Raw genomic sequence first — 17,789 nt, forward strand, 5'->3', positions numbered from 1 at the left:
GAATCTTCTGTCATAGGGCTCCGGCTTAGTTGGTGCTGTGACCTCTGTCTACTCCCTTGGGAGACACCAGCCACTTTGGCTGTGCAAGCCCCACTCTCCAGCATGATGAATTATGTTTTTGTGTGAGAAGTGGATTGGATGGGAAACAGTCACACACCAGGTGGCTCCATGCTCACCACCAGCAGCCCCGTGCCAAAGCTGGCCCCAGAAAATCATGTCCCTGGACTGATGCTACCGCGTGTTGCCAAGCCCCCAGCTGTAGGCCATAGCATAGGCCGATGGCCAGACTGAAGGCTGCCGGGAATGACTCATGTACATGTGTTTGGACTTCGTTTTGTGTCTGAGTTTCTTGCTACGAAGACGTTCTCTGTCTGGTGAAGAATCAGCCTCTCTGTGCTCAGAGGCCAGTGTCCTTTGGGTAAGCTCAACACTAACAAGATGGAGGACAATTGGGAGGCTCATCCGAACCTCCTTCCATGCCCTCATAGCCCCAGTAACCTGGGAAACCCTCTGTTTTCTCCTAAGGCATCCTTACAGTTTCCCATTGTTTCTGGGCTTCCCTTCAGGATTTCATGTCCTGGGTCAGGGGAGGGTGCTAGCCACCCTAGTGACTACTTCCTCTAGCACTAGAAGCTTCCAACTACCCACAATGAAACATTCCCTCCTCCCCCGCCCCCCAGCTTCCACTGTGCCCTTGTGCATCTCATGAGCTCTCACTCTTCTGACTCCCATCAAGTTCCCATCCTCTGCCCAACATCCACTCTCTAGGGGCACGCTCTGCTGCCTTGTTCTCTCCCTCTGTCTCTCGCTGCCCACTTGCTCCCATGCATGCTGCTATCCACGGAAGCCTCACCCATCCACAACACACACACACACACATACTCATATTTATACATATAGCCATACTTAAATGCACATGCAGAGACGGTCCCACACATCCACACACATGAATTGAGACTCACACCCACAAACTCACGTGCATTTCAGGAGCTCACTCGCATACATACATGCTCATAAGTACAGTTACTGGCATGGGGAAGGAGGTGACAAAGCATCTGTTGGCCCACCAAAGACCTGCTCTCCCATGAGCTGCAAGCCCCCCCCCCCAATCTGGCTCCTTGAATTCTTTTCCTGTCTACTTCTCTGTCTGACATATAATTGCTTAAATCTCTTCTCCTTGAAGAAAGAAAAATGAAGAAGAGGAGAAAAAGGAGGAGGAGGAGAAAGGTCAAGACGGGGAAATGAGGTTTCTTTCAGTCCCAAGTTCCTCCTCGGTCTAGCACCCTGTCCTATTGCTGCAGCCAATGCCTGTGCAGAGCCTGAAACTGACCCCTCCTCGTCTATCTCTGCCCCCATGCAAGCATGCCCAGTGCTGAGTCATCAATCAGAGGATTCTTTGGACTTGATGAGTTGTGTTTTTTCCAAACTTACCTGCTCTCAGGACCTTTGTTTTCTTCTTGTGCATGTGTGAGCTGTGTATGTGGGGGTATGTGTGTTCGCAGGAGTGTGGGTTCATGTGTGCATGTGTGGAGAATTGAAGTTGACACTTGGTGTCATCCTCAATTGCTCTCCATTTTATTTACTGAGGCGTGGTCCCTAGCTGAACGCAGAGCTCATCAATTCTGGCTAGTCTAGCTAACCAGCTTGCTCTGGGGATCTTCTATTTCTTCCTCCTAAGTGCTTGCATTACAGGCTCTAATCACCCTCAGTCCCCACAGCCACTGTGCCCCTGGTCCAATTCTCCAGACAGCCTCTCTGTTGCAGCCCCTGTCCCTTCTTGCCTGAGTACTTCCAACAGATCATAATTTTGCTGAACAACTCACTGGGACACATCGATCCCAGTGCCTGCAGCCTGGGGCCCTGTGTATTTCAGTCCTATCCAGATGCAGACTGGACCCCTCCAGTCAACAAAATCTTAGATACAGCTGGTCAACCCTCTGGTATAAAAGGAGCTCCACTATACACTCCAGAAAGCCCAGCTTGCCCTCCAATCCAGCCTGCATCGCATCGATTTTCTTGGATAGACTCTGTAGCCATCAGCTTCCAATGATCTTCCTCCCCTACCCTGGCTTCCAAGAATCTTCTTGAAACACACTCTTCTCTGAAGCACCCAGATCCTATCATGTTGTTCTGTCAGGTGTGCAAGCATGCTTATCACTATCTGAGCACTGCCTGCGCTCCTGGAGTCTCTTCTCCTACATCACCCACATCTTCCATACAGGGAGCCAACTACCCAAAGACCAAGATTAATTATGGGGTTTCCAATGCTAAAATGAAGGTAGTCCCAATAGAGGAGAGATAAATTATGTCACTGTGCCCTTGGTCTGTGTACATTGTTGCCTTCCCAGCATCAACAGTCCATTTTGGATTTACCCATTCCAAGTTTCACTTAAAGGACCTGTTGAGTCTTTGCAAGATTTGTCATGTGCTCTCTTTGCATTAATGTCTCTACCTGCTTACTACTAACTACAGTAGGCTTGGCTCCTGCAGAGGGACTATGATGGCTGCCTCTCCTATCCAGGTGATGGCTGCATCTCCTATCTGGTAGGAGCTTATGTTCCAGGAAGATACCCATATTTCCAGTAAGCATGGAAGGTGGACTTTCTGTGTTTCCAATCACATACTATTTCTCCCTCGGGGCAATAAAAGCATGAAAGAGGCTCATAGGGAGACCTAGAGAATGTCTACCCACCCACAGACCTAGGAGAGGTGAGGACAGGAGACCCTGAAGGAATAGCTCTAGATCCCTGAGTATGATGTGGGGGCAGGCATTCTATATGACACGCACACAGAAAATGACAGTTTAGGCTGCTTCTCTAGGGAACACACAGCACTCAGTGACTTCACTCCATGGTGGCATCTAGAACCCCAGGAGGTATGAGGGAGAGCTCTCATCTATCTGTATGAACAACCCAAAGTGTCTACCCAAGGGAACTTGTCCTCTGCCCTGCCCTTAGCCATGCTGACGACAGGTCTGAATGGAGGTTACAGTCAGAAGAAGGACACTTCACCTCTGCAGGAAGCTAGCACATTCTATGGACACTGAGGTCGGTCCTTCAGCACCAGCCACCAACTTAGTCCACACTAGTCCCTTGGGAGGGACTGCCTCCCACAGCCAAGCAGGAAGTGTCAGCTGAGAACAAAGGAAGACAAAGGTGGCCTGTTAGATGTGTTACAGTTTACGCTGTGAAACATTTGTTTAATGTTGCAAAGATGCACTGCATTCTTTTATGTTGCATTTGTTGAACTCTGTGAAGCTGTGCTACTTTGTCTATCTAAAACACATGATTGGTCTAATAAAGAGCTGCACGGCCAATAGGAAGACAGGAGAAAGGCTAGGCAGGGCTGGCAGGCAGAGAGAATCAATAAAAAAGAGAAAAGAGATCAAGGAGAAAAGGAGAAGAGGGCATCAGAGGCAGCCACCTGGCTACACAGCAAGCCCCGGAGTAAGATGTAAAGAAAGATATATAGAAATAGAGAAAGGAAAAAGCCCAGAGGCAAAAAATAAATGGGATAATTTAAATTAAAAAAAAAAAAAAGCTGGCAAGAAACAAGCCAAGCTAAGGCCAGACATTCATAAGAATAAGTCTCCATGTGATTTATTTGGAAGCTGGGTGACAGGCCCCTCCCCCAAAGAGTCAAAACCAACTAACAATAGTAGCCAGTGAGCCTCATGGGACCACAGAGCTTACCATGGGCCCTGTGGGTAAGAAGAACACACAATGTCATCCAGGTGATTGTAGGGCATGGTAAGACTCATTAGCTGAGGCCATGAATGGCTCACCAGGCATGAGTGTGAGCAATACTCTTGACTACTGAATGCCAGCCAGACCACAAAGACATTACACACACAGGAAGTAAGAGGGAGGGGGCAGGCCTATCTGAGGGAAGGTGGTGTTCTCACACGGAGAGGACAGGAGGCATTCAAGTAGAGCAGCCAGGAGCATGTTATGTTGTGGACCTTAGAGTCCACAGACAAGAGTCCAAACCCTGTAATGAGCAGAGTTGCCACTCTGGCTTTCATGGCCTCAGAGAAGATAGAAACAAGCCCAGCCTGAGATGCAGTATCTGCCCATCTGAGCTGCTGCCCTGTCTGCTGGTACTTCTCTAGATGTCTTCTGGTCTATGGACTTGGTGAGCCTAGGAGGTGGGGTGGGAGAAACTGATATGGCCAGGGTCTTGCCCAGGCAATCCAGGTAAGGGGAGGCTAGCCTTGGCCCCCCAAGTGACAACCTCCCTGCATCTTCTCCTTGTCTGCTATTACTACCCACCTCTCAGAAGAGCATGCATCCAGGAAGGCCAGCATGGACCTGGTGGTCGGCACTTGTGGGATGAACAGAAAGGAGGGATGGGTACACCTACAGGTTTCTTATTCTATTCCAAAGACATCAAACACTTTCTTCGCTTTGTTTTCATCACTGACTGGGCAGTGTTGAGCATCATCAGAGTTACACTGGTCACAATTGCCCAGAGGAACTGAGCCAATAGGAGATGTGGACATGTATTAAAATTTGTATCGTTGGAATTTCTCACATGCTGATAGAGGCAGAAAAGTCTGCAGGCTGGACACCTAGGACAGTAGGCAGCGCAGGGTCAGTAGCAGGACAGCTGATGTCATGTCGTAAATCGTAGTCCCTAGGCAGAAGAGCCATGCTGGAGCCCAAATAGGCAGGATGGGAGATGATTCCCTTCCCTCTGCCCTTCTGTAAGGAGGCCCTTGACAGACTGCAGGGGCCATGCTGAAACCCCCCACAGACGATTCAGGATACCAGTGACCCCAAGTGTCACATGGTGCAGTGCTGTTGGTACGGATAGCCAACTCCCTCATTATCACACTTCATGCTTGGTCTCATCTGCACTGATCAGGTTAGCTGCCGAGACTGTCCACCACCACATCAGGTCCACTAAGGGCCAGACACCCTCACCCATGGGGGGTGAGCACAGCCCCTCATATTCCTGGTTCACAGGGCCCTGGGTGGACAGGCCGAGGAAGGCAAGACTCACAAGTAGCAAGAGAGAAACTGAGACTTAAACCCAGGGTCAGTAGCCTCAAAGTTCCCAGCCACTGGCCACGGCTCTCTGGGGGAACTCATCTACAGCTCCATTGCCTCCTCCTCCTCCTCCTCCTTCTCCTCCTCCTCCTCCTCCTTCTTCTTCTTCCTTTTTTATTTGATACACACACACACAGCGCAACAAGCTTGTGTTACATGTCAATCCCAGTTCCCTCACCCTCCCCTCCTCCTCATTCCCCCTCTCAGCCCCCATCCATCCCCTTTCTGCTCCCCAGGGAGGGTGCAGCCTTCCATGAGGGATCTTCAAAGTCTGTCACATCATTTGGAGCAGGGCCTAGGCCCTCCCCCATGTGTCTAGGCTGAGGGAGTGTCCCTCTATGTGGAATGGGCTCCCAAAGTCCTTTCATATACTAGGGGAAAATACTGATCCACTACCAGAGGCCCCATAGACTGCCCAGGCCTCCTAACACCCATGTTCAGGGGGTCTGGGTCGGTCCTATGCTGGTTTCCCAGCTGTCAGACTGGGGTCCATGAGCTCCTCTTTCCATTGCCTTCTGACATGAACAAGGACAGCACCATGCTCGGTATACTCAGTCCTGAAACAGTCCCCTTGGGGGACTCTAACATGTCTGCTGGAATCCTGCAGTGAAGGGATTATCCTTATCCCCTCATTATCTGGATGAATTTGTGGCAGTTCACAACACAAGCAAAACCAAATACCCTCACAGCTAGTCAGTGATGGTTAGTTTACAGAACTGTATCACACCAGTACTTGGAGGATTGTGAGTGTCTAGCATATACAGAGAGAGAGAGAGAGAATGAGAGAGAAAGAGAGAGAATGAGAGAGAGGGAGGGAGAGAGAGTGAGCCCATTCAGACTGCTACACAGAAGGGAGAGTCTTAGGCAAGTGGCGTCATCGTCCACCTCACTTCACATTTGGAGCCTGGGTTTTATGGGAAGGCTGAGGAAGAGAGCAGCATCGGGGCTCAATGATTTCTTAAGGACGCGTCTTAAATGATTTAATCTCTTCCTGAGACACTGCCCATGAATTGATGACCTTTGCTTTCCTCTCTCTTGTCTGATGAGCAATGGCTCTTCTGACAAGCCAGTAAATTTTTCCAATTGCTTCTGCTAAGATTTTTTTTTTAAGATGATGATGTGAAAGTGCTTTATTGGAAGCACTTCTGCAGCCACCCCCTCACTTAGCTGCTGGGGAAGGAAGGACAGGCTGGTGGCGGCAATCGGGCTGAATGGGGCACTGTCAAATTCAACAAATGCAGGTACACTCCAGATGGTGACTCATGCACAAATGAAGCTAGAGTCAAGGAGAGAGAGCTGGTCACCTTCGTAAGCTATGTGAGACTCTGCAGTGATGGAGCTAGAGCAGGGCACCTCTGGGGTCTCCCTACCCCAAACATCCCTAATTGACTATGTAGAGGGAAATCCCAGAAGGCTTTGCAGAAATCTGGGTGAGATCCAACCATCTGTTGAACAGCCACATCACCTACTGTGGATCTGTGGACCAGGCACACAGCAAACCCACAGCTGCCAGGCTCCTGCCTATGAGGACGGGGACACTCAACAGATATCGTTGTGCTGTCGAAACCCAGCGGCTGACTATAGAAGCCAGGAGGAAAGATTGGTGACAGTGACAGGGACAACATCAGAGGGACAGTGACAGGGACAACATCAGAGGGACAGTGACAGGGACACATAGACCTAAGGGGACAACAAAGAGGGTGAAGGGCACAGTAGGTGAGAGGTTTTAGGGAACCCAAGGGGTCGTCATTGATTGCTGAAGAGTCTCCTGGCATGCTTGCAAGCCCACCCCTTTGTGGATTCTGTAGCTGTATGGCACCCCCTGCTGGACATACTCCTTCTGCCCCCCCCCCATCCTTGGTTCAACCAGTAGGCACAGGCTGCTGACCTTGGCACTGCAGGGTGCTGGTGCCTCGAGCTCTTCACATCTAGAATAAAGCACTCTGCATGAGAATGAAGCACAGTACAGCATCCAGGCCACAAATGCATGAGGCACGCCCCCAAGACCACGGCCATGCAGGCCTGATAGCACTGAGTGGGGGGTGCCAAGATGACATTGCTAATGTATCCTTCTTGGCATGGCTTCATGGTCACCCATACGAGAGAAACAGGGTCACCCCTCTTCCTTTAGAATTACCATAACCCACAGCCTGGGCAGGCACTGCCACACCCTATCATTTGTTTACTCAGTATACAGAAAAGTATTGTTTTCTTTACGTGCGCGTGCGCATAAGGACAACTTGCAGAAGTTGGTTGTTTTCAACTCCTGTGTAAATTCAGGAGTCAGATGACCAGGCTTGGTGGTGGCATTACCCACTGAGCCATCTTAATAGCCATGCTTACTTGTTCTTTATGTCCAACCTCTCTCCAGAAATGATGTCCTGAAATTGTCAATCATGATGCACAAAAAAACAAAAGGCTCCTTCAATGAAAAACTAAGAGAGAACACGTACCACCAGAGAAACAGACAAATTGAACAAATGTGGTACTGGCCTAAAACAGTCTTCAGTTTCCTAGGTGCCAAGGCAGAAAGGAAATCCATGACCTGAAGCCATAGTCATAGGTTGAGAAAAGCTGGTGCTACCTAACCCTGCCAGGGTACATTATCATTAGTTGGATCTTAGGAAGACACATTATGTGACTTAGTTTCATTCTGACCTCATCAGAGTCCCATGTTAAGTCCTGGTTCCCTGACACATTTTATCACTTAGTAGCTAATTCAAGCTTAAGTTTCGTCAGAAATGTCTAAATGCCACCATCACAACTTCTGGTTCCCCAGCCCGGTGTTAGCTTTCATCCGGTGATGGACACAGACAGGAGGAAGGAATGTGGCAAGAAATGAAGGCAGTTAGCAGCTCCCCTTCGCTACAAGAGGGGGTGGTGATGTCCATTGCCTGCTCACATGTCCAGATTCTGTGCCGAGACACAAAGGACACAGGCGGGTGGAAAAGAGGAAGAGGGCCACCAGCCTTGAAAACTCCCTTGTGAGCCGTCAGCCAGAGGCATGGCCGGAACACGGATCTCAAGGGTGTCTATATGTCACCAGCTCTCCATCTCTTCTCATGGCACAGCTCCATACACAGGATCTATGTTCTCTGCGTCTCCTGGGGCAAGTCATCTGGGGCAGGTGACCCAGAACATGCTACTGCATCCTGAAGCTAAGCTATCCCCCAGTTACCCAGGGTTAACAGAGCCTAAGTAACAAGATTATCCTAGGGGCCCAGCGATAGGTAAAAGGTGTAGTTACAAAAAGCACAGAGGTGGCTGTGTTTCCTAATGGCCTGAATCTTAACCCTGGAGAGTAAACACCCCGCCCTTCCTCCCAGGCCTGGAGTCCCCAAAGTATTCATCAGAAAAGTCTAGGAAGGGAGACTTACAGGGACTGTTAAGAGGGTAGGTTGGAGGAAACTGCTGGGGAAGTGAACAGGACATTGTATGACCCTGTGTGTGCCAAGTTGTGCATCATGTGAGCAGCAGAAAATGTGGGTGGTCAGAATCTGGGGCCACGGGATGGGATTCTGCAGAGGCCGGCAAGTATAGGCCCTGAGAAGGCCTGCAGGGACCAGAGGACATTCATGGGCATCTTTACTGTACTCACAGGAGCCCACAGGGAAACATTAGGTAGTATAGGCAGTAAAGAGGCCCAGGCTTTTCTGTCCAGCCCCACCAGAGAGAGAACACTATAAGCAGACAGCATAGTGACCACACCCAGCCCCGAGGATGTATGTGGATGGAGAAGCATCATCTGTCTCTAAGGTCCTCCTGCAGTCTTATTATAGCCTGTGGTACTGCCAGTGCCTCTCTGCTCCTCTCTCCTAGGCCCTGCCTACAGATGATCTGAGGACCAACTTCCATCTGTCTTGCTGGGAAAGCTTAGACTCAGACCCTGGCAGCTGTCTGCACTGCCCCTTCCCCCCTGAATTGTCCATCTGTCCCTCTGCCTGTTGTTGCAAATGAAGCTGTCATTTCTAAGGTCAGCCGGGAGCCGACTGGGCCCTGGAGAAGAAACTGGAGAAGCAGGTGTCCCCTCACTCATCCCCTGGAATGCTCCTGCTCCCTCCACTCGCTCCCACTGGGTTTTGCTGCCTGTTGATGCCCTGGACAATCCTGGGGAGAAATCCTGGGAATTAACACAATCCTCAGAGTCTGGTTACGGCTCATTACCCTAATGGAGAGAATTTCTGGACATTTCCCAAGTTTCTTCTCTTAAAATGTTCCATTAAGGTCCTAACCTTAATAGAAAATGACCACTTTGTGGAGAATTCTCCAAAGTACTGATTCTTGTTGGTCAGTATTTTTTTTTTTTTTTAACTGATGAAACCCAATCATTCCAAATAAAAACGGAGCCAAAGAGGAGAGGTGGACAGACAAGCAAGGCTGGTGAAGGCAGCCTGGGCTCTTCCCATCTTGTATCCAGCTGGTCCCTGGAGGTGCTGGGCTCTTCCTGTCCAGAGAAAAGCTGTGAGCAAAGAGAAGCGTGCACGCCCTGGGAGCCGGCCAGGCTGCCAGCAAGGCAGCTGAAGTCTTGAGAAAACTTCCTGATTGCATTAACAAGGTCACACCACCAGGACCTAATCAAATCCCCCTGGAGAAGGCAGCTTCTGGAAAGGCTGCCGCTCACACATGGCATAACCAGGGGCCACCAGGGCCAGAGGAAGCAGGAGGCTCTGTCCTGGGACCCAAGGTGGAAAGACAGGTCTTACTGCCTCACCTGGGCTGAAGGGGCACATAAGCCAAGAGGCAGTGTGGGTTTGAAGACTCAGGGCCTTCCCTCCCAGAGGGTACATGTAGACACCTTGTTAAGCCAGGTCCCCAGTGACCATGTCAGAGGCCCACTGGTACAGATGGGGGAGGGGTGCCTTGAAAAGCCATGGGGCTGCAAAGGGCAGGATCTGAGACTCGCCTGCAGCAGCTCCTGCCCAGCCATACTCACCCTGTTTAGGAAGAGCGCCTTCTAGCACAGCACCTTCTAGTTCTCAATCTGTGGGTCGCAACCCAAACATGGGTTCAGTATCAGATATCCCGCATATCAGATATTCGCACTATGATTCATAACAGCAGCAAAATTACAGTTAGGAAGTAGCAGTGAAATAATGTTATGGTTGGGGGTTACCACAGCATGAGCAACTGTTTAGAGGGGTTCAGAGTTAGGAAGGTTGAGAACTACCTTGTCTTAGCCTGAGGCCATCTTCACCTCCACCCAACAGGAGAGAGGCCGTGAGAACCCACGAGGCATCCACGTTGCTTCTCAGTTCCTTTAGCTGTGAAACAAGAGGAAAGTGTTGAGGTTCAAAATAAAGGGCATGCCAATCAAACCTTTACCTAGTACAAAAAAAGCTGCAGGAGATGATAGGAGACACCTGAACTCTCTTAGCCCCCACCGAAGGGAGCATCCAATCGGCTTTTACCCTTTGCAGTCCCAGAATACTTGAGAAACAACTCCTAGTAACCCAAGCCACAAGACCTAGGGATATATGTACCAAGGTGTGTTCTGTGCCAGTGTTCTGTGTTTCTTCTCTAAGAACTTTTTTTTTTTCCTTTCTGAAAAGTTCCCAGGAAACTATGTGTATTCAAAAGAAAACGTAGTAGTGACAGTACAAATACAAGGGTGAATGCAGACCCAGCAGATTGGTTGCCCTCTAATGCGCATGAGGTCAGCTTGCTGTGGGCCCCAACAGACTCCCTCAGCTGGGCCTGAGCTGCCACCCTAGCTTTGCTAGTTCATGCCACGCTCCACTGGGTTTTCCCGCCTCCTGGGACTCCTGAAATCCTTCATGGCTGGCAGCTCCTTGTTGTCTTGAAGGTCTGGGCCTATTTCCCTTCCCCAAACCAGTGTTGGGTGGCCCTTTGTGTCCATTTCAGGGTTCCAGTTGCTGCTTCGTCTAAGCATTCCCCTTTCCTGTTTCAGGAACTCATCCCCAGCCTCCCTGGGACAGGGATTCGGAGACTTCCCTAAGCCCTGCATGTCCTATTGGGTCCTGAGACCTTAGGTCAGCAGGATTTCGCCCTTCTGTGGCCACTGCCCTACCCTTGCTTCCTGTGATTGGCTCAAATTAACTACCTTAAAAAGTGTGCTAAGAATTGAATCCAGGGCCTGGCATTTGCCAAACAAGTATTTTTTCCACTGAGCAACGTGCTTCATTGTTTATTTATCCTGGTTAAAATTCTAATCTACATGGGGTTTATTTTAAAACATTGCACAGAGGAGAGACTTTGGGACTTTTCAGGGGAGCACTGTATCCAGTCCCCTTCCTTCAGGGGAGCACTGTATCCAGTCCCCTTCCTTCAGGGAGCACTGTATCCAGTCCTCTTCCTTCAGGGGAGCACTCTTCCTTCAGGGGAGCACTGTAGCCAGTCCCCTTCCTTCATGGCAGCCCAGGAGCGCAGTTGCCCTTTCTGAGCCAAAGCCTTCTCTGAGCCTCTGGTTCCTGCTTTGTCCTTTCTCCAGCTCAGCTGTGTTTTCCTCTTCCCAAAGCGTGGGATAAAGCCCTCTCTCCCCAGCCTTACACCCCCAAACGGGACTCTTAGGCTGCATCTAGGAGGAACCTTCTCTTCTTGACAAACAAAAGTGTTTTCTACCAACTGCAGTGCATTTCCTCTCAACTCTTCAACCCTTCCTCTGCCCTCCCTGCATTAACCTACATCGCAAGCACCGGGGAGAAAAGGGTCATTTTACTCATCCTTCCACAACAGGGTCCATCATAGATGCCAGAGCAGGACCCCAAGCAGGGCAGGGACCTGGAAGCAGGAGCTGAAGCAGAAGCCATGGAGGAGCACAGCTCACTGGCTTGCTCCTCTTGGCTTACTCAGCCTGCTTTCTTAAGCCACAAGGGACCACACTCAGGAGCAACACTGCCCCCAACAAGCTGGGCCAGTCCACATCAATTGTTACTCACAATGCACTGCAGTCTGTCTACGGGCAGATCTTATGGGGGCATTTTCTCAACTGAGCATCCCTCTTCCCAAATAACTCTAGCTTGTGTCAAGTTGACATAAAACAAACCAAGACAGTCACACTCAGATACACACATGAGCAGAGATACAAACTCACACATGCATTCCCACAGGCATTATACCCATGCATACTCATGCACATTTATGCCAAAAATTGATTTATATGAAAGAATATATATAATAGACTCAAAGATGTCCAAAGTCACATAGCTACTGATTGCCAAAATTAAACGTGTTTGTGCTTTTAGCTCAACACTGGATGTTTTAAATGACACTCTTTTTTTCTTCCTTAAACAGCAACAAACAAGCAAACATGCAAGGTTCCAGATAAAAAAGAGCTAATTCATGTTATGCACTCAGCCTTGGGACTATAAGCACTAAATAACTGTAAGTGCTCTGACTAGCAATTACTCTTGTGGTCACTGCTCATGTATGCATGGGTCAGCCTTCCCGGGCTGGCAGAAACCATCAGCCTTCATCTGAGGGGGCATCTGAGGCTGAAGGGCCCCCTCCCCATCCTCTCAAGTCAGGCTGTCCTTCCTCTTGCAGCACTTGCCTATGGCGCCACCTCGTGGCCGCTGCCGTAACTCCCAATGAAGAGGTCCTGATGGGAGTTCCTTAGACTGAGCCAAAGAGCAGCTCCTGGCTTCTCTAGAGCCACAGCTGCTGACAATCTCACACTGTACTCCTTCCCTCCCACTCACCCCCAGTGGGGTACAGTGACTTGCACGGGGCATCGATGCTGCTTCTAGTCACAAGGGCAGACTTTAGAGCCACAGCCTATCACTGCTTCAGCGTATCATATAGATAGGAAATCAGGATCTTCCGTGTGCATGCCTAGCATCCGCTGTCCTGCATGTCCTACGTGGAGGGCCCTGGGCCAGCTCCAGGCCTGGAAAGGCAACCCAAGGGAGCAGCCACCAGCTCCGCTCCCAGTAGCCTGGTCCTGGCAGCAGAGACTCAGAAGGTGCGCTACTACAGCAGGTCAGCCTCCCAGTCCTGTCATGTCTCCGCAAACAGATGTAAATAAAGTTATGAGATGGCATGGGTGCCCCAGGGGACAAACAGACACAGGAGCCAGGGCACTAAACTCCCAAGTAGAGGTGAATTTAAGTATCAGGGCAAATGGGGCACAGAACAAAGAGAGATGCTAGGACAATGGGGGGGGGGGGGGAGCAACTGCCAAAATGCTCCTGGAAGATGTTAGATAAGATTGGGTTCTGGGACAAACTTAGCTTACTTCCTACCTTCCTGTGGGCACAACAGGAATATTAATTTTACAATTTTTATGGTCTTACTATATGTCAGTTCCCAACCGTTCAGCATCCTGGATGCTGACATCCTAACTGCTCTAGAGGAAATTTTTACTCAGAAGCCCTCAAAAGTATTTGGGTACATATCAGTCTTTGTGGTCCATGAGTCCCATTTAGAGGGATTCTCACAGCCCCATCCCTTCTTGGAGACATGGGGTGGGAGGACAGAGGGGGGAGGGGGGAGGAGCACTTACCTATTCAAAGTTTTAGACTTTGAATGTTGTGATGACCCCCCCAGCCATAAAATTATTTCATTTCTACTTCATAACTATAATTTTGCTACTATTACAAATCATAATGTAAATATCTGATATTTGATCTAAGAGATCTTGACCCACCACTTGAGAACCACTGCTCTTGAACAAGAGGAACTTTCCTTGTTTGAAAAGAAGGTAATAAACAGAAAGATACAATCAAGATACATTATATGCATGTATAAAAATATCAGAAAACAAAAATAAACATCAGTAAACCCCATAATTCCTTATTATAAATTAATTTCTTAAAAGTCAATAATACTTAGAAGTACACTAACACATACTAAAACTGGATCAATAGAGAGATTAGCATAGAATTAGCTTAAAAATCAATGGACTAGGATACTTGCAAAATGTTACCAACAGGGGAAACGGAATTAAGTTTGTATTGTGTGAATCTATGATTATACTATATAGAACTAGATTAGTATAAAATACCAACATGTAAGCATACAATGTATTCAACATACACATCTGATTCAACACATTAATAATTTCAATTAAGAACCAAATATATAAAGCCTAGCCAGCAACTTCAGACTGCACCCACTCCCCTGGGCGTCACTTAGGGGCCCACAGCCCCGGCAGCTTTATCTGAAGCCAGAGTGGTCCTAGGGACCCCAGGGAAGACACTACCCACTACCTGCTAAAAACCCTGTCCAACAACCCTGGATTGCACCCCTACCCCTGGGCCCCATATCCTGGCCTAGAATTTTGGAAGTCTTCTCAGCTTTACCAGAGGCCAGGTAGGATCTAGGAATCCCAGGTGAGACACCACCAGCTAATACTCCTTAAAACCCACCTAATAACCCCAGACTGTACCCCCTCCCCTAGGCTCCATACTAGGGCCCACAGCCCAGCAGCCTTACAGGAGGCCAGGCTAGACCTAGGAACCCAGGTAAGACCACAAAACCCCTTTAGAGCCTTCCCAACAACTCCAGACTACACAATTCCCCCAACTCCCTACCCCCATATCCTGGTCTACAACTTTGGAAGAAGACGTCCGAGTTACCAGAGGTCAGGCTGGATCTAGTGACCCTGGGTCTACAACTTCAGAAGAGTTCAGCTTTACTGGAGACCAGGCTGGTCCTAGGGACTCCAGAGTCCACGCCAGATCAAGGGACCCCAGCCTCTCCCTGGCTACAACTTCAGAAGAAGACTGGCTTTACCAGGAGCCAGGCTGGATCTAGGGACCATTAGCCCCCAAAACCCCAGAGGGGACATCCTATTGGACCTGAAGACACACTAGTCACCATAACCCTTGGCCATTTAGGCCAGAAAACCAGAGAGGAAAGAGAAACCAAGGGACAAAATCCAGATGTCTGAACCCCATGTCAGAACACAATCAGTAGCAGAAAAGACAATATAGCAATAGAGCCCATCTATCCTACAACAGCAAGACCTGAGCAATCCAACATAGCCGAAGCACAAGAAAACAACCGTAAAAATTACTTTATGATGACAGAGATTCTTAAAAGGGATATGAAAAATCCACTAAAGAAGTTGAGAAAAAAAACAAAAAATTGGGAAAAAAAAAAATCAATAAATCCTTTAAAGAAAAAACAGTTAAAGGAAACTGTTTCAAGACCTGAAAATGGAAATAGAAGTAATAAAGAAAACACAAACAGAGGGAATCCTGGAAATGGAAAATCTGGGTAAGTGAACAGGAACTACAAATGCAAGCATAACCAACAGAATACAAGAGATGGAAGAGACAATCTCAGGTGCTGAATACACAATAGAGGAGATAGATTCATTAGTTAAAAAAAAAAAAAAAAAAGTTAAATCTGAAAAATTCCTAACAGAAAACATTCAGGAAATTTGAGACATTATGAGAAGACCAAACATATGAATAATAGGAATAGAAGAAGAAAACCAGCTGAGAATATATTTTAAAAAGTCATAAAAGTTTCCCAACCTAAGTAAGGACATGCCTATAAAGGTACAAGATACCAAATAGACTTGCATCAGAAAACAAAATCCCCTCTTCACATAAAAATCAAAACACTAAACATACAAAACAAAGGCAGCATATTAAAAGCAGCAAGGGGAAATGACCAAGTAACAATATAAAGTCAGACCTACTAGAATCACACCAGACTCCCAAAGGAGACCCTAAAATCCAGAAGGGATGTTTAGTAGACTCTGAGACACCACAGATGCCAGCCCAGACTACTACACCCAGCAAAACTGTCAATCACCACAGATGGAAAAAACAAGATATTTCCTGATAAAGTCAAATTTAAATAACATCTATCCATAAACCCAGCCCTGGAAAAGGTACAAGAAGAAAAACTCCAACCCCAAGAAGTTAACTACACCCATAAAAACACAGGCAATAAAAAAAAAATCTCACACCAACAAAACCCAAAGAATGAAAACACAAACATATACACACATAACACACACACAGCACCACCACCAACAACAAAATAACAGGAATTAACTATCATTTGTCATTAATAACCCTCAATATCAATGGACTCAATTTGCCACTAAAAGACACAGGCTATAGGATTGGATTCGAAAATAGGATCCATCCTTCTGCTGCATACAAAAAACACACCTCAACTTCAAAGAGAGATACTACCTCAGAGTAAAGGGTTGGAAAAAGATTTTCCAATCAAATGGATCTAAGAAGCAAGCTGGTGTAGCTATCCTAATATATACAAAACAGATTCCAACCAAAATAAAAAGATGGCGGAAGCACACTCAGCACACTAACACCACAAGAACACTCACTCAACCATGCTCATAGCAGCAGTATTTGCAATAGCCAGACCCAAAAAGACAAATATGGTATATGTACTCACTCATAAGTGGTATTAGCTACAATCTAAAGGATAACTATGCTACAATCTAAAGACCCAGAGAGACTAGGTCTGAGGGGACACCCAGATCTCCCAGGGAAATGGAAATAGAAAAGATTTTGTGAATGTACCGAGGGCAGGTAGGCATGGGATCAGGTTGGGTAGTAGGGACCACTGAGGGAAAGACATTATTAGAAGGGGGGGAGGCATTTTGGAGTCAGGTTAAAAACCTGGCACAAGGGAATCTCCTAGGAATTTACAAGGAAGACCCCAGGTAAGACTCCTAGCAACCACAGCTATGTAGCCTGAACTGGCCATCTCCTATGACCAGACTGGTGCCTAGCCCAATTGTTACCAGAGGCATTATCCAGCAACTGATGGAAACAGATGCAGAGGCCCACAGCCAAACAAACATTAGGCGGGAATTTGGGGAATCCTGCAGAGGAGGAGAAAAGATAGTAGGAGCCAGGGGTATCAAGGACACCACAAGAAAACTCACAGAATCAACTAACCTGGGCTCATAGGGTCTCACATAGAACTGACAACCAGGGAGCCCACACAGGACTGACCTAGGCCCTCTGCATACACATTAGTTGTGTAGCTTGGTCCTCCTTTGGGACTCCTGCGGTAGGAACAGGGGTTGTAGCCTACTCTTTTACAGGCTTTTAGGACCCTACTCCTCACACTGGGACTTTGTCTTGCCCAGCCTTAACACATGGGGAGGAGCTTAGTCTTACTGCAACCTGATATGCCATGTTTTGTTGATACTTATGGGAGATCTGCCCCTTCCTAAACAGACACAGAGGAGTGGACTGGGGGGGGGGGGGTGGAAACAGAGAGGGGGAATGGGGAAGAGGAAGTAGGAGGGGAGGAGGAAGAGGAAACTGCAGCAGGAATGTAAAATAAAATATATATATTTTTTTTTTTTTTAAAAGAACCAAATATACATATAGTCCAGTATAACGCATGAGGATCATCCAAGACAGGACCACAGTCCCCTGGTTTAAAGATTTTTAAAAGCATTGACTTTAGGCCGAGCATGGTGGTGCCTACCTTCAATCCTAGCTCTCCGGATGCAGAGGCAGGTGGTAGATTTCTGTGAGTTCAAGAATGGCCTGGTCTTCACAGTGAGTTCCAGGACAATCAGAGCTACACAGAGACTCTGTCTCAAAAAACAAAAGATACATACTTTACCTAGCTATTTATTAATCCCTGAAATATATGAAATAAGACATGAAATACCACTAGGAACAGTGATGAAAGAGTTAAAAGAAAATGAGAAAGACTGCTACAACAATGCACCCTTCGCACAAAATCCGAAAGCTTGATTTAGTAATTTTTTTTCTCCCTGGGAACCTCATGAAACAGAATATTTATTTTTAAAGATTTAGTTATTGTTATGTA

The sequence above is a fragment of the Phodopus roborovskii genome, unplaced genomic scaffold (assembly GCF_943737965.1).
Source record: "Phodopus roborovskii unplaced genomic scaffold, PHOROB, whole genome shotgun sequence".
Lineage (NCBI taxonomy): Eukaryota > Metazoa > Chordata > Mammalia > Rodentia > Cricetidae > Phodopus > Phodopus roborovskii.